The 27,283-nt window shown below is 41.0% G+C and overlaps 1 protein-coding gene across 1 annotated transcript in view; it reads right to left on the bottom strand.

Annotated features, from left to right (window-relative positions):
• NPAS3 (neuronal PAS domain protein 3) overlaps nt 1–27,283 on the bottom strand; it is an 867,685-nt gene that overhangs the window by 459,685 nt on the left and 380,717 nt on the right. The window lies entirely within an intron of this gene.

Raw genomic sequence — 27,283 nt, 5'->3', positions numbered from 1 at the left:
CCGGGTATTTTTTCTTTTCTCTTTCTCCTTCTCCTCCTTCTTTTTTTAAATAAGTTCTCAAACACAAAATTCTGCTTTACCATAATTTGTCAAGGATATATTTAGATCTCTCCCTTATTTCCAGCAGGTCAATTTCTCAAGTGTTCTTGCTTTTCTTGACAATGTTATTATGAACCTCTACCTTCCTCAAACCTACACGCTATGAATTGGAAAAAAAAAAAAAAAAAACCAAAACCCAAACCCAAACCCCTACCTTCTTACTTCTAAGAACACTTTCAGCTAGTTGACAAGAAAATTCCAGCAAAATGCTGCTGGGATAATTCTGCTTCATTTCAGTTACTAAGTCAGTCAGTTGGATCCATAGCTTAGTAGGGATTATAATATAAATGTACTTATGATTATTGTGCTGTGCAGAAGTAGGCAGTTTACCCCCGCAATTGTGAGTTAGTGTCTGCAGTGTCTGAAAGGCACTTTGAAAATAGCATGGGTGTTAAGTATCATTATGACTGGCAAGAGGAAATAAAAGGGGCATTTTTTTTCAATGGGAAAATTTATAAAATATAATTGAAGAGTGATTATTATCAAAGAATATTCCAGCTGGAAGGGATCTTAGAAATCTCTATTCCAACTTCCTCATTTGCTTCAGAAGCAAAACACACAATAATTTTAAAATAGAAAACTCCGTTTTCTATCCTAACATTAATCTTTGCTATAAGTATAGACTTGGGATTTTTAAAAATTTAATATTCAGATATATTTAAGACACTACGACTGTGTGTGTATGGGCACATTTCTGATTAAATTCCTATTCTAACATGCACATTACTCCCTTCAAAACTCCTTTGGCATTTTTGATAATGCAGCTGTCTTGCTGAATACTGTTTTCAGTTTCTAGAGTGTTAATTGCACATTATGGTAGCTTGGTGTGAATGATCCCACATGAATAAAATCTGCAGTCTTTTTTTTTTTTTTTTTTAAGATTGTTGGGGGGAGCTTCTGGGAGGCAGGAGGGTTGAAAAACTTCAAAAGTGTCCACTCTCTTTTTGAGGCAGTAATTAGGATCCAGAAAGCTCCTTATTAATAACAGTTCATAATTTATGGGCATCTCAGGACTCCCAATTATCAAGTTCAAAATAAACCACTGCACTTCGCAGAAGAAACGGGCTGGTTTGAGAGAACATAGACTGTTCTCCAAAAAGCTGGATTCAGAAGAAGGCCAGGAGAACAACAGCCACCAACCTACAGAGGACCCTAAAGCTTCACAGAAAATATAAGGAGAGGTTTATTTACTAGGAGGCCCAAGAGGCATGCTCCAGTAACAACAGATGGCAGGCCAACTGCCTCCTGGAATGATAGGAACATTGACTTTAGTGTAGTGCTGCAGGGGTTATTCAAGCCTGGCCATTGATGGCCTTTCTTTTCCTGCCTTTTCTTCACGTAGGGCTCAGGCTCTACTCTCAGTAAATGCTGCCAATGCATAAATAATACGGAATTTTATTAAAAAAAATTATTAGTCAGTCTGGGGATCCCACATGTCTTCATCAGGTCTTCCATCCATGAGCCCTACCTGCATAGTTATTCTTCTTTGTTCCTCAGATCCTCTAGAAATGAAAGGGTGCGTCCCGGTACATGCTAGCATCACACACAAGTATCTTGTAAGTGGTTTCATGCTATTCTATCCCATGGCATTTTTATGGCACTGGAACTTCTCTTGATTTATATGTTTTGCACTTATGCAGGTGATGTGGGGCTGTAATGACAGTTCCTAATTTTACAACCAACATAAATATGTTAAACAGGAGCCCATTATGCCCCCGGTTGAAGCCCAGCTCTGACTCCAGCATTACTGGTAACGAATAGATGTTAAATACACGCTTCTTGTTTTGTATTTTTAGCCTATCGCATTTGGAGAATGGAGACAATAATCTGGTAACCCAGGAACAATGCAGATGCAGTTATTCTGTTCCTCTACGTTCATCTCATTCCGCTAACAGAGTATCATTAATGCCTAAGAAAAACTAAAGAGGTGTTTCCTCAGTGAGTCCATCATTTTCAGCAAAGTAATACACTGCTTATGTATGAGGCTCTCTCAGATTTTTGATGTTTGGAAGTTAACAGTTTCTAAAACCACGTGGTTGTCTAGATGCAACATACACTTACTGATGAATGGGTCACTGTTTCCTCTCATTTACAGACATATTTCACTTATTTGTTTCCTCAGATAAAAGACATTACCTTTTGAAATTTAAAGAGCACTAATTAAATTAACCGAACAAAAACACAAAACAACACATTGCTAAACAAATGGAACATGGAACCCTTATCTGTGACTAATGTGTCCCTGACTCACTGACAGTGAAGTGTGAGAATTGTGTTAATTGAACAGCTTATACAAACAGTTGAAAGAAAGAAAAAAAAAACAGCAATACAGTAATTCAACTTCAAATCTGATTCAGCATTTACTGAGTATCAACTTGCTGTTGAAAATCGCTAACTACTGTAAGGTAGCTGGTGTCATAAAACCTTATAAACAGTCAAAAGAAAATTGTAAGCAACTCAAAACAAACCTAGGCCCAGCACATAATTATCAACAAACACCGCAACACTCATATTTTGCCAGGGTTAAAAATAAAGCACCTAGAGTTTTAAGAGACTTTAAATGCAAGAAATATATCGAGCGAGGGATTTTTAAATATCAACCAGAGAAATTCTGATTGTTTCAGGAATCTAAAAAGATACGATGAATCATGAGAACTGTGATTTTGACTTTTCTCTCATTAAAAAATGCAAGACACAGAAGGAAACCACAATCTGAAACATGTACCTGAAAAATTAGTTCTGTCCCTCAACAATGTCAGCAAAAATATTCCAGAATAGACTCTGCCTAGCTCGTGAGGTGGTCTTTGAGAATTAATTCGGTGCAGTAAAAGATGATCCCCCTTTTGGGAAATAGACCACACACCCCCAGTCATATTCCTACCCAGCACTTGTCACCTTCGGGGATACACAATCGCCAGGAAGGCTGAGGATTAGCGCTCAGTGGGAGTTTGACCTATTCAGCCAAAAGGTCAGCTTGCCACAGAAGAACCCATTACAAAACAGAAACAGGACAGCTCAGTGGACACACATAATGAAAGAGGAAAAGTCTAGGGCCCTACTTGCCTTGTGTCCTGCACTGCCCTTTTCCTTCCTAACTCTCCCCAACCCCCATTTCCAGAAAGGGTGGAGCTGCCTCAGCTCCCAGCACCCAGGGTGGTGCTGTCTCACCAGCACAGTTCACAATGGGAAGGTAAACCACAGGCAGGAGAGAGAAGGGGGCTTGTTACTTAAGAGATTGTTTGAAAAAAGATATGTGAAGAGGAAGATGACATTGTGAGTCAGGGTTTCCAAAGGATGGTTTTATTAGGAAGAAGTGGTCATTGGCAAGTAGGAAAGACCACGGCAGAGGCATTTTCACATCCAGCCCCCCTGCATGGGGAGCAGAATGGCAAAATGGATAAATGCAGGTAGTATTTCAAGAACAGAATCACCCACCTAGTAAAAAGGCAAACTTTATGGCTGCCCTCTGAACCCATCCTTCGAGGGGCAAGGCTCTGTTCCCACACTAAGCATGGGGGGTAGGGAGGACGAAAGGGCATGCTTAATGGAATCTCGGACATCACTCCCTGGGCTTTAGCACTTGGGCTGAGCAAAGTCAGGGTCTGGGAAAGACTGAAGTATAGAATGCTTAATGAGTCTTTCCATGGCTACCGAAGAAAAGAAAAGGGATTTCCCTTGAAGAATCTCAATTAGCCTCCCCTCACTGTAGGCCAAGGGAAACCAGGAAGAGTTTTCCCAGGAGCCTAAGAAGTTTACAAGGAGAGTGTGTGTGCCTGTGTTTCCCTATCAAAATAACAATTTCTACATCTTCACTTAATATGGGACCTAATCTTCAATCTGAAACTGGTCCTCACAGCTTTGCCTACTGCCCATATCACAATTTGCATCCTTTCAACCGTGAACCCTTCACTGGTTGTGCATGGCTTAGAAACCAAGGGAATTTCAGGTTGGGAAGGAGAGGGCACACTGGAAAAAGTAGAGCTCAGTACCAACTTAACAAATACAGCAGCACTGTCACTGAAACTCTGTTGTCCCCAGCACAATATATGGTGTTTCCACACAATTCATCATGTTAATATCTGAAAAGAAATAATAATGGAGCTTTTTCAATATACTTTCACCAATATTAGTTGTTGTTTTTTTTTTTTTTTCTTTTTAAAATACAGATGACCAAAATCAAGAGTCGGACACTTAACCAACTGAGCCACCCAGGTGCCCTAGTAATTTTTAAACATCACAAAATATATCTTTATAGTTCATATCCCAGAACCCTATGAACACATTACATTACAAATTGAGACAAAAGAGAGGTACTTAATCCACTAAAATAATTGAAACTCTAAAAAGTCTTATGCCGATTTAAAAATTCTTTGATGCAACACATATTTAAATTTCTCCCACAATTTGAGTATGGATTGAATGCATTAGCCAAAAGCATTAGAGATGATATGACTGTGAAAGTATTAATAAATATAAATACATTGTTTAATTTGGGAAAAAGAAACCATGTCTGCTTTTCTCAAAAAAAGGGGGGGGGGAGGGATACCTATATGGCTTTAACTAGTAAGAACTAAGGGGAAAACATGCAACCTTCAATAAATCTGGTTAGCTTAGGGTTTGTACCTCATGCATTTCTTATCTTCTGAAGAACTAAATAGTGGCCATATGATTTTGAAAGACTTTTCCTTATGATTTTTGACATCAAAATGGTAAAGTCATCTAAGAGGGAAATAGCACCCAAGCACTGCTGTAATAAGTCTGGACAATGCTTCTGTGCATTTGGTCAGCAACAAGTTACAGGGACTTCTTTCACGCCATTGTTTCCTTTCGAAGACTGACTTTGCCCCCTCTGCCTTCCTTTTCCTTGAAGGAAATGAGAGTTTCTAGCTACCAAAGAAGGCACTTCTGCATCTGTAGCTGGGGAAAAGGAAACATAGCCTTTGTCTGACAATCTGGTAGTTACTACTGGAACTATTATATGTCCCTCATAAGGGCTACGATAAAGGGTGATTAACATTCTTCATGAGAGAACTGAAACTTCCCGTTGACAATGAAATTCTTAAGGCAAAGGGTTAAGCTGCTGCTTAGAGTGACAGCACCTGAGAGAATGATGAAGCTCTAACATCAGCATCTCTTGGAAAGAAACCTCGGGAAGATGCAGGCTGATCCAGAGCCTGTGTGGGTTACATGCGGGGAATCTTTAAGTGATTCCAGAAGACACAGGCAGAGAAGAGCAGAGCATCAGACCGGACAACAGATGAGGAAATGCTTGTTAGAAATCTAACAGGACTTTGCAAAAAAAGGAAGATGGTGTTACTTGATTACTGCCATTTTACTTTCTTCATTGTGTCAAAATAACACTATACATAAAAAGAGGGCACTTTTTTTAAAAATTTTTTTTAACGTTTATTTATTTTTGAGACAGAGAGAGACAGAGCATGAACGGGGGAGGAGCAGAGAGAGAAGGAGACACAGAATCGGAAGCAGACTCCAGGCTCTGGGCCATCAGCCCAGAGCCCGACGTGGGGCTCGAACTCACGGACCGTGAGATCGTGACCTGAGCTGAAGTCAGACACTCAACCGACTGAACCACCCAGGCGCCCCAAAAGAGGGCACTTTTAAAGGACCAAAGTCCTACAGTAACTTAAAAGACATCCAAGTCTTTACAGAATGTTTCTTGGCTTCAACAACTTGCTACATGGGCTGCTTTGGGGTATAAAGTTTAAAGCTAATTTCATCCTCTTTGCACAGCAAAGGGTATGAGCATTTCCTCTTTTCTTTACAAAATAAATAAAGGTAGGAAGGTTATTGATCATGACTGATTCCAGTCTTTCAATTCCCAGCAGAGATATGGAATATGGTGGCTTGCATTCCCTCTCCACCCGGGGAAGCTTAACGAGCGTGGCAGTTATAAGGTGACTTCAGAATGAAGGATGTAGAATCTTTGAGTGGTGGGAGTCTTGATTGTTACCTAACATGAACCCAGCCAGAAGAGAGAAACGATTTCTGGCTTCAGGCTACAGCAACAAACACATACTGACCCTTAACACACGGCAGCTGCTCTTCTAGGTACTAGGCATACAAAGATGATATAAGATGCAATCCACTGCGTGAGGCCATGCTGTGTGATAGAGGCCAAGTGGGCCATACAGACACTGGCTGGGGCTCAGAGCCTGAACAGATGCCTGCTTCCTGACTACGATGGGCAGGCTATAGTTTTGAGTTTCTTCTTTTGTTGTTATTATTGTTTTTGTTCTTATTCAAATTCCCCTGCTTCCAATGACCACTTTCCTCTACAAATCGCCCACTCTTTGTCAGGAAGAAATACTGTGTGTTCTCATGAATTAAGTGCATAGTTTACAAAAAGGACACCAAGTACTCTCTGATGACAGCTCTTAAAGGGAAAAAGAGATCACATCAAATTTGAGATTTCAATGCCAGAGTCACTCTGCAAAATTTAATGCTTATCTTTTAATTGATAGAAATGATCTCCCTCACTAATAAGCTGAAAATATTTTCAGAATTTTCAATTTTTAATGGGGGCTGGATTTGGTTTGCTCCCTCAGTAGGGTCTGGAGAGAAAATGCAAGGCTTATACTCTCATTTTGAAAATGCTCTTAAAATCTTTTCAGTTGACTGCTACCATATTGTTGTCACCCCTTCTGACCTCAGGGGCTCAAAGACTGTTAGGGACATGATCCTAACCCAACAGGAAGGGGTAGAGATTAGCCATGAATCACTACGATGTAGGTCAGCACTTGATGGTAAAAGGAAGAGGTCCACATCTGTTATCTTGATTTTTTTCCCAAGCCTGATCCCAAAATTTCATGTTATGGCATTTGTAACATCTGCTACAAATTCTGAGGTAAGTCAGGCACAACCTTATTACTTCTAGTCTAATGCTCCATTCATCCTTCAGGCTTTCCCAGGCCACCGATATGACAGGGAGTGAAGAAACGCTGGACTGGAAGGAAGCAGCTTGTGTTTCTGTGGGAGGAAGAAGGCAATGTCTCTGGCCCTCTCCCTCTTCTCTTCCTTACACACCCATTCATATATTCAATCATATTTGTATTTCCTCCCCTACACGCCCCCCCCCCCTTTTGTGCCACAAAGCTTGGCAGTGCATTTAGGGACTTTCTTTCTGCCCAAAGTATGGTCAACATAAATAGCTCCATGAGGCACTGGGGTGTTGGCCCAAATGACACAATGTTCTGCTGATAATAGCACCTGCTTAAAAGTCATTCTGATCAATTTCCAAAGCCTAACCGTCTCAGGCTACGGTATTACATTTATTCATCCAGAACTTAGTGAACCCTTAGCAATATGAAAGATATTAACCTCGCTGACCTAGGTGCTGGAGATCTAGGCCAGGCTCCTATTTTCATTTATAGATGCTTTCTTTTTATGTTAGCTGAAGAAAGCTAAAAGCATCCATGGAAAATATGCGTTGAGGCTCTGTTCTGGGCTGGGCACGGTTACAGAATATTCAAATGAAAAGGTACCACCACCCTGACCCTCCAGGTGATCAGGGTCTAGTAAGCAGAAAGACACATCAACAAATGAATAACATATAATGAATGTGCAACTACCAACTCAACTCGGGATGGGGATGGGTGCAGGGAAAATGGGGGCAGGAAAGGCCTCAGAAAAGGGGTATAGAGGAACTGGGGTATGGAAGGTGAGGTCACAAGGACAGTGAAATATAGCAGTCAAGACCCCGAGTGCTCATTTTGGCATCATATACTGAAAAAAAAAAAAAAAAAGATTCTGGGATCTACTGGTCATATGTGAAGGACAAATGCATGTTAATGTAGTTATGAATAGCAAGGCTGCAGGCTCATCTTCTTGCACACTCCAACCTGCTTTCCCCTAAGCGGCAACACCACTGGACTGTCACACTCCTATAGTCACTTGCGAGGCTGGGTACTCACCCCCCAATACCACAGCACTTTCTTGAGGCTCAATACTATTGCTTCATAGTCACATGATTACACCAACGAAGACGAAGGTCCACTGAGCTTGGTGTGAAATCCCTGACTTCACACTGCTCCCGAAATATGCAAACACACGGCTTATGGCAAAGCCCCTGAAGCAAACACCCACCTCACAGGACCCAGAAGATCATTGTGTGAGATGACGCAGTCACCAAATGGGCTGTCACATCACCTGGGGAGTTCTGAAAGGGATGACAGTGATTCAGGTCCTTATTGTAGGATGCCTGATTCCTTTCCCAAACGCTGCCTGCCCTCTGCTTGCAGGAAGAGTTCAATGGCAGACGGTTATGAACAGGGGAAAGGTTTTGGGTTCTGAAGTCAGGCTGGCCCCGTTTTGAATCCTTCATTTATCCCTAATTAGCTGGGTGGTTTTGAACAACTTAGGCCCTGTGGACCCCAACTTCCCGTTCTGTCAGAAGGGTCACTGTTTCATATGTGAGCCATGTGGCAAACCCCTGCCCTGCCTTAATTTTCCTTCTGGAACTTCTTCACCTATTGTCTCCTCCTCCACTGGTCTTTTACCTTCATAGCTAGAGAAACTGTTTTGTGTACTGCTGAAACCCTGACAGAATATGGCCTGGAACACAGAGTGTGCACAGAAAACTGTGAAGAAATGAACATTCTAGAGCCCAGTGCTGAGCCCAAGGGAGGCGTTCAGGACATATCACCTTTCTCCTCCTTGGTATGAAAAGCAGAGGGTAGGCCAAAGATGGCTGTTCTTTTTTTTTTTTTTTTTTTTTTAACGTTTATTTATTTTTGAGACGGAGAGAGACAGAGCATGAACAGGGGAGGAGCAGAGAGAGAGGGAGACACAGAATCTGAAACAGGCTCCAGGCTCTGAGCTGTCAGCACAGAGCCTGACGCGGGGCTCGAAATCACGGACCGTGAGATCATGACCTGAGCCGAAGTCAGACGCTTAACCGACCAAGCCACCCAGGCGCCCCCAAAGATGGCTGTTCTAAATCTCTATCTTTATTCCAATTTTAACAGGATATCGGGACTACATTTTGCCTAAATATTAGAAATACTTAGGACTTATTATTATTTTTTTAATATCAGGAATATTTTGTTCCTCTGTATGTTGTCCCCGGTGTCTGCCTTTCCTGTGGCATGATATCAAATCTACAGTGTCACCACAAACCCTGTGAGCCAACTGCAATCAGGGCCTCAAACCAGTGCAAACATTTCACACATACTTGGGCAAAGAGCCAGAAATTCACTGAGTGTCAGCAACTGCCCAGTGAATTTTCCTTTGAAGGATTCACTCATGGCCTATTCCAGTGGTAATTGGCATTCATTTTAAGATGCTGAATGCCTCAGACATAACTTGATTAGGTAAATGTACACAGCCACCACCACTGGAAACCCAAATCAGCTCTTACAACCCCACCATCTTCCTTCTGATTTCATATAAACAAAAGCCCACACAATTATCAATGGTAAATGAGCAGGCGCTAGGTCTTGCTTATGTTAGCAGATCAAGGTCTGCATCATCATTGCCATCTGCCTCTTAGGAACCTAGAGCGTCTATGATTTAGGCAGAGTTAGAAACTAAGAAATGTGGGCCCTATTTGGAGTGTACAGATAGTAAACAGGCTGACAAGACTGTCAGACCTAGACTGAAGAACACACACAAGCGTATGCTTTCACCCTTATCACCACCATGAAACTTAACAAGGAGAAAACCTCTAATGGGAGAACCTAGTATTTAGATTTAAGGCTCAGCTCAAGCCTCTATCGGAGGTGCTTAACGTGCTGCTTTCTTGAGTAACAGAGCCGTTTCAACAAACCCTCTTCCTGAGGCGATACTCAAACACAAAATTGTGTGTATACCGTTACAAAAATCCCAGAGAGCCCCAGCAACACATCTACCGACCTCAGGCCAAGAACTCTTCTTTAGACAACAGCCAAGCGTCCACATATATCCTGTACCAGGCTGGCACTAAAGGTGACTGAACAAATGATTCCTTGAATGAATAAGTAATCAAATGAATACTTAAATGAATGAATGCAAGAGACCCAGGCAAGAGAGAACACAGAACTCAAGCAGACACTTGTATTCTGTGTGGAACCGCGAGACTGAAAGCCGCAGCCAGTAAGTTGGTTTATTCACAAAAATTGCTTTGTAGAATTATACACAGCTCCTCCCCTTCTAAATGCAGACGGAGGGAGGAAAGGAAAAAGAGATAATGAAGGTTTGCAAATGAAGTGGGTACAACTGTGCAATCAATCAACATTTTCTGAAAAAGAATCTGCATCACTTGCCAAAAATCTGAACTGAATAACTGAACCAGCATTCTGATGAGAATGGACTTTGCCACTAGCCAGTCATTTTTATTTGTCTTCCAGCTGTCTTGATTCTTTTATTCCAGGAAGCTACTGGGCTCTTCAGTTTAGTGGGTTCAGACATGGCAATTTATTTAACCACGGTCAAATGCATACTCCATGTTTATTCTTTTAATAAACCTTTACTGAGCATTGACTCTGTGCCAACTATTATGCCGGTTGGAAAGCATACAATTCAAACCCTCGTCTAAATATTAACTGAGGGCCTACTAAGTGCCAGGCACTCTAGTGACAAGGCATAGAAGAGTGAGCAAATCAGACAAACTTGACTACATGGAGCTGACTCTTGGGGGGGGTGAGATAATGACAATACATACTCGTCTAATTATGTAATTAGCATGAAGAAAAAAATAAAGGGAAGAAGGGGGAAAGGTGGAAGGTGGTAGGGATTTCTGGGTAAGACAGAAAAATCAGGAAAGACCTCTCTAACAATATACCAGAGTAGAGATACAGATAAAATAAAGGAATGATATGATGTCCAGGTGAAGGGGGGACAAAGTATAAAGTCCCTGAGATGGGAGACACTTGTCAGGTTCAGGAAATGGCAAGGCATCAGTGCTGTCAAGGAACCGAGATTCTGAGGAGACAAAAATATAAACTGTCATAAAACGATCGTTCTCTTGGAAGATCTCAGGAAAGGGAGCATCTGACTCCAGTGAAATTCAAGGATTTAAGAGAGAAGAGGACGCTTCAGATAGAAATGAGTAGAAATTTCCCAGGAATACAAGCCAGGGACTGGTGTGGGTGGGAGGCATGGCTGAGGCAGAGAGAAGGACACACACGATGGCACAAATTGAGCAAGACACGTGAGTTCCCCTGCAGGGAAACAAATGTCACGTTTATAGGCCGAGCCACACTCGGCCTTACCAACACCGCAAAGGAGTTCATAATTTACACACAGTAACTGGGACACCTCCTAAGAGTCCGAGGAGAAGAGGGACACGAGCACATGCGAGTGGGCTGGCAACATGGTGGTGCTGCACAGGGTAGAAATGGGTTTGCAGGCAAGATGAAAATGTAGCTACTGCAAAGTCTAGGCAAGAAAGGATGGTAATTTAATCCCGGGAAGGAAGTCAGAAAGATTGCAGCGAGGAGTTCGGTCCTAAAGACATTCAGAAGGTGAGCTTGGGAGAGTTTGCAATTGACTATTAAGGGAAAAAGAAGAGTCAGCGTGAAGGCCAGGTGTTTGGGTGGCAAACAGTGTAGATGGTTCAATCATTCAATGGGACATTTAGAAGAGAAGGTGCTAAGAAGATGGGGTGTTGAACTGGGTGGCTTGAGGACAGGCCCAGTGAAAGGAGAGGCCTGGCAGACCCGAGGCTTCATGGAGAGGCATGGCAGAGGTGAGGACAAGAATGCAGGTCATCGGGGTACAGTAGGCGGAGAAGCCGCAGAAGGGCAGAATAAGGCAGAGCTGGGGGCCGGCCTGGGGAACAACTGCATTCATAGAGAGGAAGGGGAGTCAGCAAAGAGCCTGAGAATGAACCATCAGAGGGGTAGAAGGTGGATAAAGAGGTGACAGTGTCCTACCTACAAAGAAGAAGAGCCAGAACATTTAAAGGAATGACTCTTCAGCTACGTCAAATGCAATGATGACCTTGGGTGGAGGCGCTGCCATCCACTGAGCAGTAAATGAGAGGTGACAACCATGAGTTACACACTTTAAATTCGTTTTTTAGAAATCTGTAAGTGAAGGGAAGGAGAGTAAGGGCAAAAGGACGGGCAAAGAATACAAGTGAGAGAACACCCAGGATGAAAACGTTTTTTATAAATGTTTATTTACGTGAGAGAGAGAGAGAGAGAGAGAGAGAGAGAGAGCGAGAGCGCATGCAAGCACGTGAGTGGGGCAGAGAGAGAGGGAGACAGAGAATCCAAAATGGGCTCTGCTCAGATAGAAGAGGGCTCCCCGCAGGGCTCGAACTCATGAACTGTGAGATCATGATCTGAGCCAAAGTCAGACACTTAACCAACTGAGCCACCCAGCCACCCCAAAAACTTTTTAAATAAGTGATCTGAGAAAGTTTACACCCTGAGAAGAAGCAACAAGCTACAGGCCCAAGATATAGAAGATGGACAACCTCAGAGAAGCTACAGAACTGTCCAGAGTTTAGGTTAGGCTGAGAAATAGGTAACACATAACTTAAAAAAATCATTTTTCGGGGCGCCTGGGTGGCGCAGTCGGTTAAGCGTCCGACTTCAGCCAGGTCACGATCTCGCGGTCCGTGAGTTCGAGCCCCGCGTCAGGCTCTGGGCTGATGGCTCGGAGCCTGGAGCCTGTTTCCGATTCTGTGTCTCCCTCTCTCTCTGCCCCTCCCCCCTTCATGCTCTGTCTCTCTCTGTCCCAAAAATAAATTAAAAAACGTTGAAAAAAAAATCATTTTTCTATAACCTGAATCTACAAAAATGATGCTCGGTGAAGAGGTGCCTCATCCAGCCAACAGGATCTCAGCTTCAGATCGAGTGCTTCTAGATGATGGTCAAACAACATAGTCACCTACGATTTGCATTCATAAGTATATCTCTATAGGGAAGTACATCTAAATACATCTAAACCAAGGCATCATTGTCCCCCTGAAACCATCCTTTTTCCCTGTATGGTCTGGAGTCTCCATTCTGCTGCTTTTCAGGCTCATCGTTTCAGACCAGTCTTACTCCTCCTTCTCTCCACTGTGTGAGTTGGGAAATCAAGCATTCTTTCCTAAGATCCAGGTCTCCACCGCTGGAGTGACTTTCCTTCCTAATTTCATGAAAACATGAAACTCTCTCTATGGGCTTACAGAGATGCCGATGTGCTATAGAAAGGGCAACTTTAAGGCCTTCCCCTCACCTCACACTACCAACACTGTCCTTCATTTCACTCATCAAAGAGGATGCTCTTTCTTGGTCCACTTGGTTATCAGTCTCTCTTTCCTTGTATCTCTCACGATGGCAGATGCCTTTAAAATGTTGTAAATGGAGAAGTTACCTGGAGCTGTTTTTGGAGTCTCTATAACTCTTCGATCACAAGAGCAGTAAATAATTCTTCCTTGCAGCCAAGATCTGTCAAATACCCATAGGCAACTATTGCAACAGATTATTAATATACCTAGGTGTGACCTAGAAGAATATTAAGTAATCAGAGAAAACAAAAGTGTCTTTTATTTGTTGGAAAAACAATTGAAAGGGCCAAGAAGGACCTCATATTCCTTCCGCATTATTGAGTGAGTTTTGATTAAGCCAGTAAAGCAAGAAACCAAGAAGTGCTCTGTGTAGGAGAGAACAAAGCCTTGTTTCTCAAGAATTATGTCTTTCAGAAAACAGCTATATGGCAAGGGAGAAAGACCATGTCTCCTGGAATTTCAAAACTATTGTTGAAACAAACGTCACCCTCAGCACTCAGCAGAAAATAGAAAACGTCCATTTGGCTCTTTGAACTCACTCCTCTTGGCTTCTCTCTCTTCTTCCCTTTGAACACAGCTCACTTTGGGGCTTCCAGAATGTGGCAAGGATGATGCAGTCGCTTATTTTCTTGGGCCCACTTCACTTTGATTTGTGTCATTGCTACCATTTCCTCTTCTGTCTTCATAAATGAACCCACGGTTGAGAGACAGAGTAAGCTCCATGTATTGTCTTCAGAAGTGTATTTACCTCATTTACTGATGTTACTCTTTTAGAAGGAACCTCTTCCATAGGTAGCATCTCACCATGGGTCTAGCTCTGGCCTCTGTAATACTCATCAAAGGGTCTTCATGTCTTTATTCATCTGAGTATTTACAAGTACTTAAAAAGATGGACAGACAGTTATGGTTTAGTAGAAAGAGCATAAATGTTTGGGACAAAGGCCTTACTTTTAGTCTCAGCTATATCATTTACCACATGGCGAACAAGGGTAAAACACGTGACATCCGGGCCTTGGTTTCCCCATCTGTAGAATGAGGTAACAATTCCTTGTCCAAAGAGTTGTGGAAAGGGCTCAATATCAGTATTTGTGACCATTTTTTGGCATAGTCAACAGTAAGGAGTAAATAAATCTTAATGCAACCTGGGTTTTTAAAAATCTCTCTGCAGCAAAATAAAAATGGGTGCTGGTTCAATGGAGTACTACATGGCAATGAAAAAGAACGAAATATGGCCCTTTGTAGCAACGTGGATGGAACTGGAGAGTGTGATGCTAAGTGAAATAAGCCATACAGAGAAAGACAGATACCATATGTTTTCACTCTTATGTGGATCCTGAGAAACTTAACAGAAACCCATGGGGGAGGGGAAGGAAAAAAAAAAAAAAGGTTAGAGTGGGAGAGAGCCAAAGCATAAGAGACTCTTAAAAACTGAGAACAAACTGAGGGTTGATGGGGGGTGGGAGGTAGGGGAGGGTGGGGGATGGGTATTGAGGAGGGCACCTTTTGGGATGAGCACTGGGTGTTGTATGGAAACCATTTTGACAATAAATTTCATATATTGAGAAAAAAATGGGTGCTGGTAAAATGCTTTTGATGAAGAAGATTAAAGAGAGTCAGTAAGGCGATATTATATAAATAGAACTTATCTGTTACCTCCTAGGTTGTGTGTGACCTTGAGTCAGGTAGCAAAATATCGGAGAAATATGGTTACCAAAAAGATGAACGTTAACACTAGCCATTCCAGCATGTTGGTTAAGCATTAAATGAGATGATGTGTGTGAAGTGCCTCACACAGTATGGGACACAGTTGAGGTAGTAATAAACTGTTAGCTCCCTTTCCTTTCTCAAAGATGTGTAGTCTAGAAATCACATGAAAATCAAAAAGCCAGAAACAAAAACCTCTGCATCTCTGGCTAAATAAATCACATGTTGTGGCTTTGTTCACAAACAGGAATGATGAAAACAGTTACTGGAGATAGAATGTTTTGGCATACATGAAAAGCCTCAAGACTGTCGCTGAACTTTAGTGCCATAATGTCTATTTTTAGCATAATAAACTTTTATAAAAGTCAACACGCCTGTGGGGCGCTTGAGTGGTTCAGTCAGTTAAGTGTCCGACTTCGACTCAAGTCATGATCTCACGGTTCCTGAGTTCCAGCCCCGCGTCGGGCTCTGTGCTGACAGCTCAAAGCCTGGAGCTTGCTTCGGATTCTGTGTCTCCCTCTCTCTCTGCCCCTCTTCCACTTGTGCTCTGTCTCTCAAAAATGAATAAATGTTAAAAAAAAAAAAGTTGAAAAGTAAATGGAAAAGGTGATGTGCTAGCGTGGGGCGTTCCAATACCTATGTGCACGTACCTGTAGAAGCAGGTGTGTATGCAGCCATTTATATACTTAAAAATCTATATGCCTATTCTCAACTTCTTAACAAATGTATCCAAGGTAGGTACTGGGAAACTTGATTAAATTACGGCTTTTAATGCAGAGACACGTGCGCTCAAGCACTGCCTGCTGCAACAATGGTAGCAGCATAAAGGTTATCTTCCATTTTTTTGCCAGGAGGGAGAAACAGTGCAAGAAACCAAACAGACCCACGGCGTTCAGCCCCCTCTATTCTTCAGTCCTGATTGGTCGTGTCGTGTTTGTTGTCAGACCCATCTGGACAGCAGGTGTGGTGCTGCCCGGCTGCGTGTGTTTGATTATTGACTAGTGAGTATTTCCAAAGGGCACAACAGACTGCTGACTGACCCTCCTTAATAACACGCGGCCGTCTTCCCTGTTTACACATGTAAGAGCTACATAGAAAAGAAAACCGATTTGGAAATTTCTAAAACTACATTTTGACCAGAGGCTTTTAACAAAGCCTCCGTATATACTATCAGTCAAACAGTGAGTTTGGCAAGCTTGTGTAGAGTCTATTAAAGGGGGAATAAGGTTCATGAATTTCAAGCTTGGAGGGCTCTAATTACCTCATGCTCAAACTTTAACTACAAAACTCAGATAAATTGCTGCACTAAAACCATAGAAGATCCTCCACCTGATTTGTGCCAGTGCATCTAAAGCTCAGTGAGGCTGATCCCAGCGAGGTTTCTCAAATCAGTCCTCAGAGAGTATGTTCTGGACCCGTCTCTAATGAGTATGTACGGATTACTTGGATGTTTTGGTAAAGCTACCCGGTAAATTAGTCCATCTGAAATTTTATTAGCCTCAAAGCATTACAGCAGTCAGTCACATAGCCCAGGAATCTTGGGGAAATTAAAGTCATTTTAAGCATCTATTAGCCAGGTACCAGGAATCTGTTTCAGGCCCTGGCTGATAGTTGAAACATTAGACTAATTGGCTAATAGTTACAGCTGTCTCTTCAGCGTTTTTGTTCTTAGAGGTGTGACCTCTTCTTGAACCAATTTATGTACACCCAGAGAGGGGCCCTATATTTATTCTAGTTCCGTGTATGATTTGGATTCAAAAACAAAACAGAAACCAAAAAGGACAACGTCTGTATATATAAATTATAGTGCAAATAGCTAAAGCTGAGCTTACGTTAAGGACAGCTGAAAAGTTGGAATTTAGTGAATAGGGGAGGCAGAGGAAAATGTAGAACCTAAGCCCCACTCTCAAATATTCAAAATATTCACTTTTTTTTTTTTTTTCCAAAGATGCACGGAGGAGAAATGCGGATTTCCCTCTGCCCGGTCTAACACACTCCATGGCTATTTATCTAGTTACAAACTTTTATAGATGTGAAATATTTTAAGAAGTCCTTTAGAAATGGCCCGAGGTAATTTCAAACTTAACAGACCCTGTCCCACCAGAGCTCATTACAGTGAATTTTATAACAAAGTACCCTCTACTTAATTTTCAGAGCCTAGCCAAGCGTACTAGAAATGCAGCTGCATTAAGTGCAATTAATGGTACAATAAAAGCAGTGGAGGGCTGTTTAACACCCAAGAACCAGCAGTAAACACTGGCTCCATGCTCTCCAACAGGCAGTGATGTGTCAAAGGACCTGGAGTGTGAGATTTCTGTATCAAGGGAGAAACGTATCTCTCCTGCTAGGGAAAAATCTTCTGTCCTTCAGTAATTCCACCCCGGGACTTTATGAAAGGATATAAAGTTATTCCCTCCAGTTACGCCACTAGCATCCCCACTCTCTTTGAGAAGGAAGCCAACACGATAAGCTGATATTCCCATCAGTGAAAGAAAAGGACAAATTCAATTTCACCAGAAATGAGCCTAACAGCAAGTGACTCATAATGCCCAGAATGATTTGTGCATAACTAAGTTTACTGTCAGATGCCAGAAAAAGGAAAGAAGTAACCATTCAGAATATTTATTCTTTTCAAACAAACCAAAAACAAGACAAAAGAAGGGGGATGGGCAGGAACAATTATAATGATGTTTGCAAACCTCGTTAGTGATGAAAAATTCCTACTTGGAATGTGAATACGAGAGACATCCAGAAATGAGCACAAAAATCTCACTGGTTAATATACTCAGGATGATCAGAGCATTGGTCAGTTAGTTGGTTAATTTCTTAAATACAATATGTGGGTCTATAAATATGATTATATATACTGACTTTCCATAAGTAATTAAAACGATTCTATCATAAAACATATTTGATTATAGGGGCGCCTGGGTGGCTTAGTTGGTTGAGCGTCTGACTTCGGCTCAGGTTATGATCTCACAGTTCGTGGGTTTGAGCCCCGCGTCAGGCTCTGTGCTAACCGCTTGCTCAGAGCCTGGAGCCTGCTTCAGATTCTGTGTCTCCTTCTCTCTCTGCCCCTCCGCCACTCATGCTTTGTCTCACTCTGTTTCTCAAAAATAAATAAATTCTAAAAAAATTAAAAAAACATTTGATTCTGTCTTTTAGTAGTTTGCATTCAGGGCCCTATCCTATTTCCATTCCTGAATAAAAATGGTTAACAATACAAATAAGCTAAAAAAGTACAGGAAAGTTCTATTTTTAACTATAAAATCCCTACCAACAATTAAATGCACACAAATCTCCCTAATCACAATAGCATAGAGATAGCCTCAACCAAGAAAGCCATGGACGATCCCCACATTGCTTATTACTAAAAACATGCTTCTAATCTCCTTCCTCAACAAAATTCTCCCAAGTTTTGATTTTTTAAATTTCTGACAGTCACTCTTAAAGGAAGTACTAAGGGGCCACGAGAGGGGCAGAGGAAGCACCATGAACCTGGGCAGTGCCCAACTGAAAACTCAGGTCAGAAGGAATAGGAGTGAGCTGGGATCACACTCCAACTGAAGGCACTTAAGTGACATCAAACAGTGTCACCATATAGTCCCTCTCTCCCAACAAAATATTGTGGACTGTTGAAGAGCATAGGGGCTGGGGGTGCTGACCCCCATGCAGTTGAGTTGAACATATATCCGTAACTTCTGACTCCCCCCAAATTTAACAGCCTACAGTTGATCTGAAGCCTTACTGATAACATCGGCAGTTGACTCACACATATTACATATGTTACATGGATTATACACTGTATTCTTACAATAAAGTAAACTAGACAAAAGAAAATATTAAGAAAAGCATAACGATAAAATACATTTACAGTATTGCACCGTATTTATCGGAAAAATTCTGTGTATAAGTGGATCTGTGAAGTTCAAACCCATGCTGTTCAAATGTCAACTGTAATCTGGGCTACTTCTTTCTAAAACAGAAAGCATGCTTATCCTTAAAGACAAAATAAACTTTTATAATGTGATGTAAGATGAAGGTTATTGTACAACTGAAGAGATGGACATGAAGGGTACCTCCAGACCTTGACATGACCACTGGGCTCTCAGAATGACTGGAAATGCTGGAACCACCATGTGAATGGAGGTATTCCTGCAGCAGAATTGTGATGCCTTTTACAGAAAAGGTCTTAAAAAAACAGACTAGACACATTTTCAAAAAAAATGAATAACTCTGCTAGACAAATCACTTTTTTTTAATTGAGAGAGAGAGAGAGAGAGAGAGAGAGCAGGGGAGGGGAGAAAAAGAATCTCAAGCAGACTCCCCACTCAGCACAGAGCTCAATGCAAGGCTCGATCTCAAGACTGTGAGATCATGACCTGAGGTGAAATCCAGAGTTGGACCTTAACTGACTGAGCCACCTGGGCACCCTTCCTGGTTTCTGAATGAACTCAAAATGGTTAAAAATAAGTCCTTTGTACCACTGGTTTCAAAATGAGGGTTTCTAGTGCTGCTTCCCTGCTTTAGAAGGTTTGGTAAATTATGACATTATTTCTGTGAAAAGTAACATTAGTAAGTCTTCTCGATTTGCACAGAATTTAAGTAAGTATATCCATACCCATGCAGACAATTCTCAACTTACACGTATTCATGACTGCCCCATCCCTCCCTTGTGGCTGCTGGGCTGAGTCCCCACAGGGGTAAGTAGGGAAAAGCTTCACAATGATAAGAACATGGCTGCTCTAACATCAGGCAGATCACGATCATAATCACTGTCTTGCTATTCACCAACTATAGAATTTCAGGCAAGTGACTTGATTTTGCTGACCCTTGATTTCCTCCTAAGATGCCTCCTCAGAGGGTTGAGAAGAGAATTCATGTACAAAAAGTGCAAGGTACTCAGGTGTTGATTTCCAAGCCTCTTTCCACAGCAGAACACCTCTTGAGAAATAGGGACCTCCCTGGAGGACAGCACGGCAGGGCTCTTGCTGAATACTATTGTCTTGACCCACCCTAGACTATCACCCTTACCTCAGCTTATACAGACCCTGTCATTCCAGCCTTATCCACATGCCTCACCCACGCAGCCTTCCTTCAATGGACAGTTGGAAGACATCTTGTTCTGCTCTTAGCCCCCACGCCCTATTCCATACTGTTCTTCTAGCTTTCACTTTATACCTTGTTTAGAGTTTTCTTGTGCGTGTTTGTGCCTACATTTTAATTTGGGATATGACTGTCCTCATTTATAACCCACAGTGCCAATTAATATTTTTGAGCAGTCTTCTAAAAACATTTAAGAAATATTTTGGGCTTTTTTTTTTCTTTTCTGCTACAGTGTCTGGAATAAAGTAAGTAACTCTGGTTAGAGAGTTGTCTGATTTAACAAACATACTTGCTTAGAAAGTGACTCTTTTGAGTAGGTAAAAAGACTATTAATAATTCACACAGTAGTGTGCATTGATGCCACCGGTTTGCTTTTCCCTTAGTCCCTAGAGGAACTGAGCTGTACTAAGAGAGCTGGGATTTTGATAATGTAAAAAAACAACACACACACACACACACACACACACACACACACACACACACAAAACCTACAAGAAAACAAAAACAAACAAACAAAAAAACAAATAAAAGTTTCTCGACAATGGCGCTCTTGCAAGGTAAGGAGGTTACTGTACCTCTCTTTTCCCCAAATGGTGGACTTAGGGTAGTGGACACAGAATAACCTCAGGAGAACTGGGTACCACAGGTCTGAGGAAACCTTACTAGCAGGTGAAGCAGGCATCAGCAATACTGATAGAAAGGTATTCCCAACAGTTCTGACCTATTTCAAAATGTTGCCCAGCACCACGCTAATGCTCCCAGGCACAAGCAAAGCTGCTCCCAGGACCTGTAAGGCATGAAAGGATGGTCAGTTTTATCGCTGGGTTCCATTATGGGTAAACTCGCTCTGAGGACCCAGCTAGGAGGCTAATCTCCATTCACACTATTTTTTTTTTTTTCCTGAAAGGAATACACTGGCATTATAAACTGAACACTGAGAATTTATGTTTACAAATCTTTCTCATAAATCGTAATTTCCTTGAGGGCAAAGATCACAGATGAAATGCTCCTAACCCTGAATCAACATTTCAAGGTACCCCAGAGTCTTTCTATTAATATGTGATGATGATAATGTTTAATTTCCAGCCACTGAGAATGGCTAGTGAAGAATGAAATGAGATTCCAAGAAATGGTAGCATTCAAGATATTTTTATTTAAGTACTTAGCTGAGGTGTAGAAACTAAGGGAGGGAAATTTGTGGTCTCAGCAGAGGGCGCGTGGCTCTGGAGCTGCACATTCATCCTTGGGCTGCTCACACGAGCTCGTGTGCCCCAGGCAGAGTAATAAAGGCTTAATTCAACGTCCTTCCACCTGGCTAGCTCAGGTTTTGTGAACACAAGCGAAAGAAGTTCACTTTGAGAATATCAATCTACTTCCTTTCATGAGCTATAAATGCACTCTAAAGTAAAAGATACATATAAGCATCTCCTGACCTACTATACCTTTTAGCTTTAAGTGGAATCGACTTTATTTTCCTGTCAACTACAATTTTCACTAAAGACTCCTGACTTCTTTATGGCATAATAAAGTTTTGTCTAGGATTACAATAAAAAGCTTTCATAATACCCATGACCTGAACATTCTGGATTAATTTTTAAATTGCATCTGAAAATCAGTACAAATGGCAATTCAGTGTTTATGCCCTTGAAACCAGATTCATCCCCTTGCCTCTCTTAGGCGGTTCATAACTTTTAGGGCAAGTTTCATTAAGTAAAAGCTACGTTTAGAACAGAGTTTTGCATAGGCTCAAGTTTACATTTGTTTCAGCTTGATGCATGTTCTTCCAGAGAGAATTAGTTACTGTTTGTGCTCCTTTGGGAAAATATCAATATTCTGGAACATATCCCTTTGTCACATGCCTGCCGTTAACATTTCCCTTAACTACCTGGCCAAGTGAAAAGGAAGGAGAGAAAAAGGCACATCAGAGCTTACACTAAATTCCTTTCCATTCCTTTCACTATTGACTGTTGCCCTTTACTATTCTCAGCACCTTCCCTTTCCCTTGGAGATCAAGGAGTAGGAGGCAGGGTGACATTTGACTCTGTAGTGTCACACATGAGTAACATTAAAACTGTGCCTTCCTTCTCTCCTTCTGGTATTTCATGATGGCATTAACTATGCAATGGGCTGGCCCAGGGAAGCGGAAGGGAGTTGCTTATTGACTTATGAAAAGGATCTGATGAAACTCTAAGCAACTAAATCCTCTTAACTATACAGGGAGATCAAGGCGGACAAAGAAACCTGCTTTATTATTTGATTCGAATGTTAAGTTTCACCCTAGCACACAGCATTTTATTATCTGAGCAAGTAACAGAAGTTCAAAAATGTCATTCACTCATGCCTGAGGTTCATTTATTCAGTAAGTAATGTATTGATCACCCACTATATTCCAGGGACTCAGATAGCATCAAGGAAATTATTAGGAACAAAAAGAGATGAGGCCCTTACTTTCATAGGGATTACAGTCTTCTGCATTAGGGTTGCAGCAAATGGAACCCAACTAAAAGCTCAGCATTGGTTACGCCGTACCTATTATCATATACTCTCAAAATGCCAAAATATGCATGTCACTGTGTTGAAAAAGAAATTTGCTTAATAGTAAAGTAAATGGTTGCAAATAGAGTATGTTCTGTAGGAATATAGAATAATTTTCAGACATGGAACTTGATGGCTCTAAAATGAAGAAATAAGTTCCACATTCACTACTTACATTGAGAATTAGAGGGCAATTTCACACAAGCCTATATTTAATTTTTATCCAACAACGTCCAATCACTGGTTAAGTAAACAAACATGTTGCCCATCCAAAACGAACTATGTCTGTTGAGCTATTCCTTCTTCTTTGCAATATAATCCTGATTTTCTTGGGCAGATAATGTTCCCACTTCTAGGAAATGAGTAATAACTGTCTTAAAACCAATTCTCCCATCTCTGTGATCACTTCAAGCATGGGACCAGGACGCAATTCTGCCCAATAAGACATAAAGGGAACTCCCCTATGATGCTTCTGGGAAATATTTCACACTTCATATTACCTCGAAGCTGTTGTATAGGGACCAATGCTTGGAGATCCAACAATCACTTTCCCACCATGACGTGATGTGACAAGTCTTGAGTGGAAAAGGCAATTCATTGAGGATGGCAGAGCAGCAAAACAGAACAAATCTGGGTCCTGGCTGACCTTGTTGAGCCAGTGCTGTACCTACCCATCTACCCAAAAGAGATTTCTCTTACCAACAAATAACGAAATTCTGTTACTGAATAGCCAACTATAGGTTGCATACTCTGTGCAGTTAACACATTTTAACTGACACCCTTGGTAAATTCTGTATTTAAACCCCAGACAAGACCTTGCATGGTCAATGTTGAGAAGTATCCCTCAATATTGGGACTTTTTAAGTTTTTCATTTTATGTTCCAAGCTTGAGACATCCCTTGTCATGAATGCCTACAGTAATTAATCTCAGGCTAACACTAGAGGAATACCTTGTGTGGGGGACAGAAAGGGGTGGTAGTGATGTGTACAGGCAAAGCACACAGGGGATGAAGATTAAACTCAAAGGCATGGCAGAGAGTAGAAGTGGCAGTGCTTAAATATTAACTGCTTTTCTGGAAATAGAAAGGAGAATTTCTATAGTTCAACCAGATCAGGGAAAAAAGAGTTGTAGGTGTTAAGACTGGGCACAAAGAGAAGAAAATAAAGCAGCAGTGCCCACAAAATAAACCCTAACTCATTTCTATAGTTTCAACTAAGCCTGAGTTTGACAAAAACCTAAAGTTGCTAAATCACCCCACATAACACATCCTAGGAATGTGTGGGTTCAATTACTGAGCGAGAGAGACCACTAGCAGCAAAGATGTTATTCTTGGAATTTCAATGCAAAGCAAATGTACAGATGTTGGCATAAAAGCCAAACTGTCTGAGATGGAAATGAAGACAGAGATTCAGGGTGAAGATTAGAAGAGATAAAGAATTAAACATGCAATAAAAGAGACCATTACACGCATGGCATCAAGCTTGGACAGTCGGTGCCTTGCAACACTCAGATGCAAGTAATGGTGACATGTGTAGGCTAAAAAAAAATGGGCAAGGGCACAGAATCAAACAAATACTATATTATAAAATCACTATCTCTGTGGGCAGGCTGTAAAAATCATATCATTCTCATTGAAAAATAATTCATTAAACCGCACCCCAGCAGGATGTAAAGAACAACACACAGCATATGAAGATATTGAGCAGCAGGGGGCAATAAACTTTATAAAAATTATTAAAGCATGCAACAAAGCGATAATACAAGGAGGCAACAATGGAAATGTCAGCCCAATTTATAAAATGAGTGTGTTAATACGTAAGTGCAAACACTTCATTAAAACCACACATGCTTCTTGCATTGAAATTCACATTCTGCAAAACCACCCTTGAGATGTCAAAGCTGACCTGCTGAAGGCCAGCAAAATAAAAAAAAAAACAAAAAAAAACAAAAAAAAAAAACAAAAAAAAACAGGTTGGCACATGGAAAGGCTGGTCCAGAAGAGCTTCACAACAGGTAACCTACCCAAATGCGGTGTTGGCAGGTATCTGAGACACTGCTCCAGCTATGGACACAAAGGTTAACTGAAAACAGGGCCACGCATATTCTACTCCCAGTGATGTAGAGAACACTAGTATCTCTCAACTGGTAGGCATGAGGAACCTTGCCTCTAACCCATATCCCCCTATATTTCTGGGTGGTTCAACGAGTAATCCTGCTTGAACTATAGTTTAGGGAACCTCCAAGCACAGAAGGCATCCATACATCCTGCCTCCAAACTCTTTTCTACCTCTGCTTCTCCCTGAGGATTTGAACTATCTGCCCTTAAAAATTTCTTTAGAATTCCCTGGACATATTATCCTTATAAGGCCATTTGAGAGATACTAAAGCTCTCTGTTTAGCCTTTTAGCAAATGTTTATTGACCAGATTTTTTTCCTGCCACCTTCACTGAGAGACAAGATAGGAAGTTGGGAGAAGTTTCAGCAGCTGGGCAGGAGATCAGGGGAAAAAGGAAAAAGGAAAATCTTGTCTCCCAGGGCATCATGATGGCACAAGGGATGGTGCCAAGATGCCTATAAAACAGAAAAGATGCCTGAAATAAAAATAGAGCCCTAGAGATAAACTATGCTTAAGAGGACTTGAGACTGCTTGTACTGATTCTCAAGTAGCCAAGACAAAACTAATGACGACTGCTTTAAATAAGCCCTTCTCGTCTCTCCAGAATAATTTCCTAGCTTTTATAGGCAAAACTATGCTATCTGGAATTTTCCTCAGATCAGTAAGATGCAGGGTGACAGAAGTACAACTGGGGATAAGAAACCTATAGAAACCAGGGTAGCCATGAACCCCTTCCGACCTGCCAGGCTTACAATATGGGCATATACCGTATTTTGTAATTCAACATGTATCCACCCAAAAAGCTTGTGATAAAGCAGCCATTCCCATTAACAGTCAAGATCCCCCTACCACCTATTTCTATTTCTCCTTTCCTTTCCACTTCCCTCTCTTTAATTTATAGGGGCACTGGCCCATAGCATGGACAAATGGCCTCCCTTTAAAGTTTTTTTTCATAAAATCATGCCCAAGACCTTAAGCCTTCTATTTCTGTAGCTCTTAGATTATAGAACAAAAAATAAATCATTTTAGCCAAAATTTTTTCCATATTCCTTCTGGGCTGAGACTTTAGATTCTAGACTGGAATGAATTTTTATGGCCCAGTTATAAACACCTGATACTTAGCAGGTGCCACTAAAATGTACAATTTTGAGATTACATGTGGTTTTTTCCTAATTTCAAAAGTTGATCTACTCACAGATAATTTGTTTTTAAAACTGTCAAACTATAAAAGCGACTACATTTCTTTTCACTAGCTTATAAAGATTAATTGGAAGTAACACATGCTTGCAATTTATAGGTCAAAGAAAATTTTTCCTGCTCAAGTAGAGTTTGGCACAGGAAAACTACACATCCCTCAGCTGAAAGTGGAGATCAAAGCAGATGAGAAATAAAGTATCTTGGAAGATTTGTGTATTTGTTTGTTTTATTCTAAGATCAGTGGTGATAGCGATGTGGCGCTCTCACTAGAAGGAACAAACATTTTTACTTAAGATCACAAAAATAAAACAATCTCCTCTCTGCTCTAATTATTTCTAGGTTCCTTTCATAAGTCCCTTGAGCTAACAGCTTAACCATCATTCAGATAAATGATCTAAGAAATCATACCTAGCCACACTACATCTGTGGAGTTAACCCATTAACATGCCAAAATGGAATTTTACAGAACTGATCAGGCAAGGTTTGGGTTTTAGGATTACCAATTTGGGAAACCTGTAAAAAATGATGGTCTTGTCGCTTTCCCTGAAACAATGTATTCAGGTACTTTCAGATTTTATCTTTTAACCTACATATAACACTCAAGCAGTAGTGGGCAGTCCTAATAATTGGTAAATTAACAAAACGTCAAATGCTTAACTTCACACAATGCAAGTAAAATACTATTCCTGCCCAAGTAGAAAGAAGCTAAACGAACCTGACACATTAAAAAGACACCAAAAAACTATTCTGATATAAATTCTTTATTCTGTTCAGATGGCCATAAATCAAGTAACTAGATGCTTTCTCACTTAGGAAATGGAGATCACAGGTAATACCAAAAGAACAAAAATTAAGTAAAGCTGCAAACTGCCGCCAACCCCCAAAACCCACAAACTTGCAACTAGAGGATGGACGGTAAATAATTAAGCTTTATGTCTCTGGCTCATAAGGTATTAGGAATTCACATATTGCATCCTGATATCCTAGAACAGCATCTTATATCCTTATTTCATTTGACTACCCCAAGGTATTATGTTTGTATTTTATCATTTTATCTGTCATATGTTAACTTTAAATTCTGAAATACACACACAAACACCTATTAGATTTTCTTGAAACATGGACTCAGGGACAAATCTAGAGAAAGAACTGAAATGTTAGTTTGATGAGAATTCTATCTTTTAGGAAATTCTAAACACAAACACCACTTGATTTTTTTTTTTCTCTTCATTAAACCAAAACCTTCCTGCTGATTATTTATGTCATTTGACAGGACTAAAATCAGCCTGTCTCCAAATTTTGCAGC

The sequence above is a fragment of the Panthera leo genome, chromosome B3, assembly GCF_018350215.1.
Source record: "Panthera leo isolate Ple1 chromosome B3, P.leo_Ple1_pat1.1, whole genome shotgun sequence".
Classification (NCBI taxonomy): domain Eukaryota; kingdom Metazoa; phylum Chordata; class Mammalia; order Carnivora; family Felidae; genus Panthera; species Panthera leo.
Note: the sequence above shows the minus strand (reverse complement) of the source record. Positions and strands in the feature narration are given on the sequence as shown.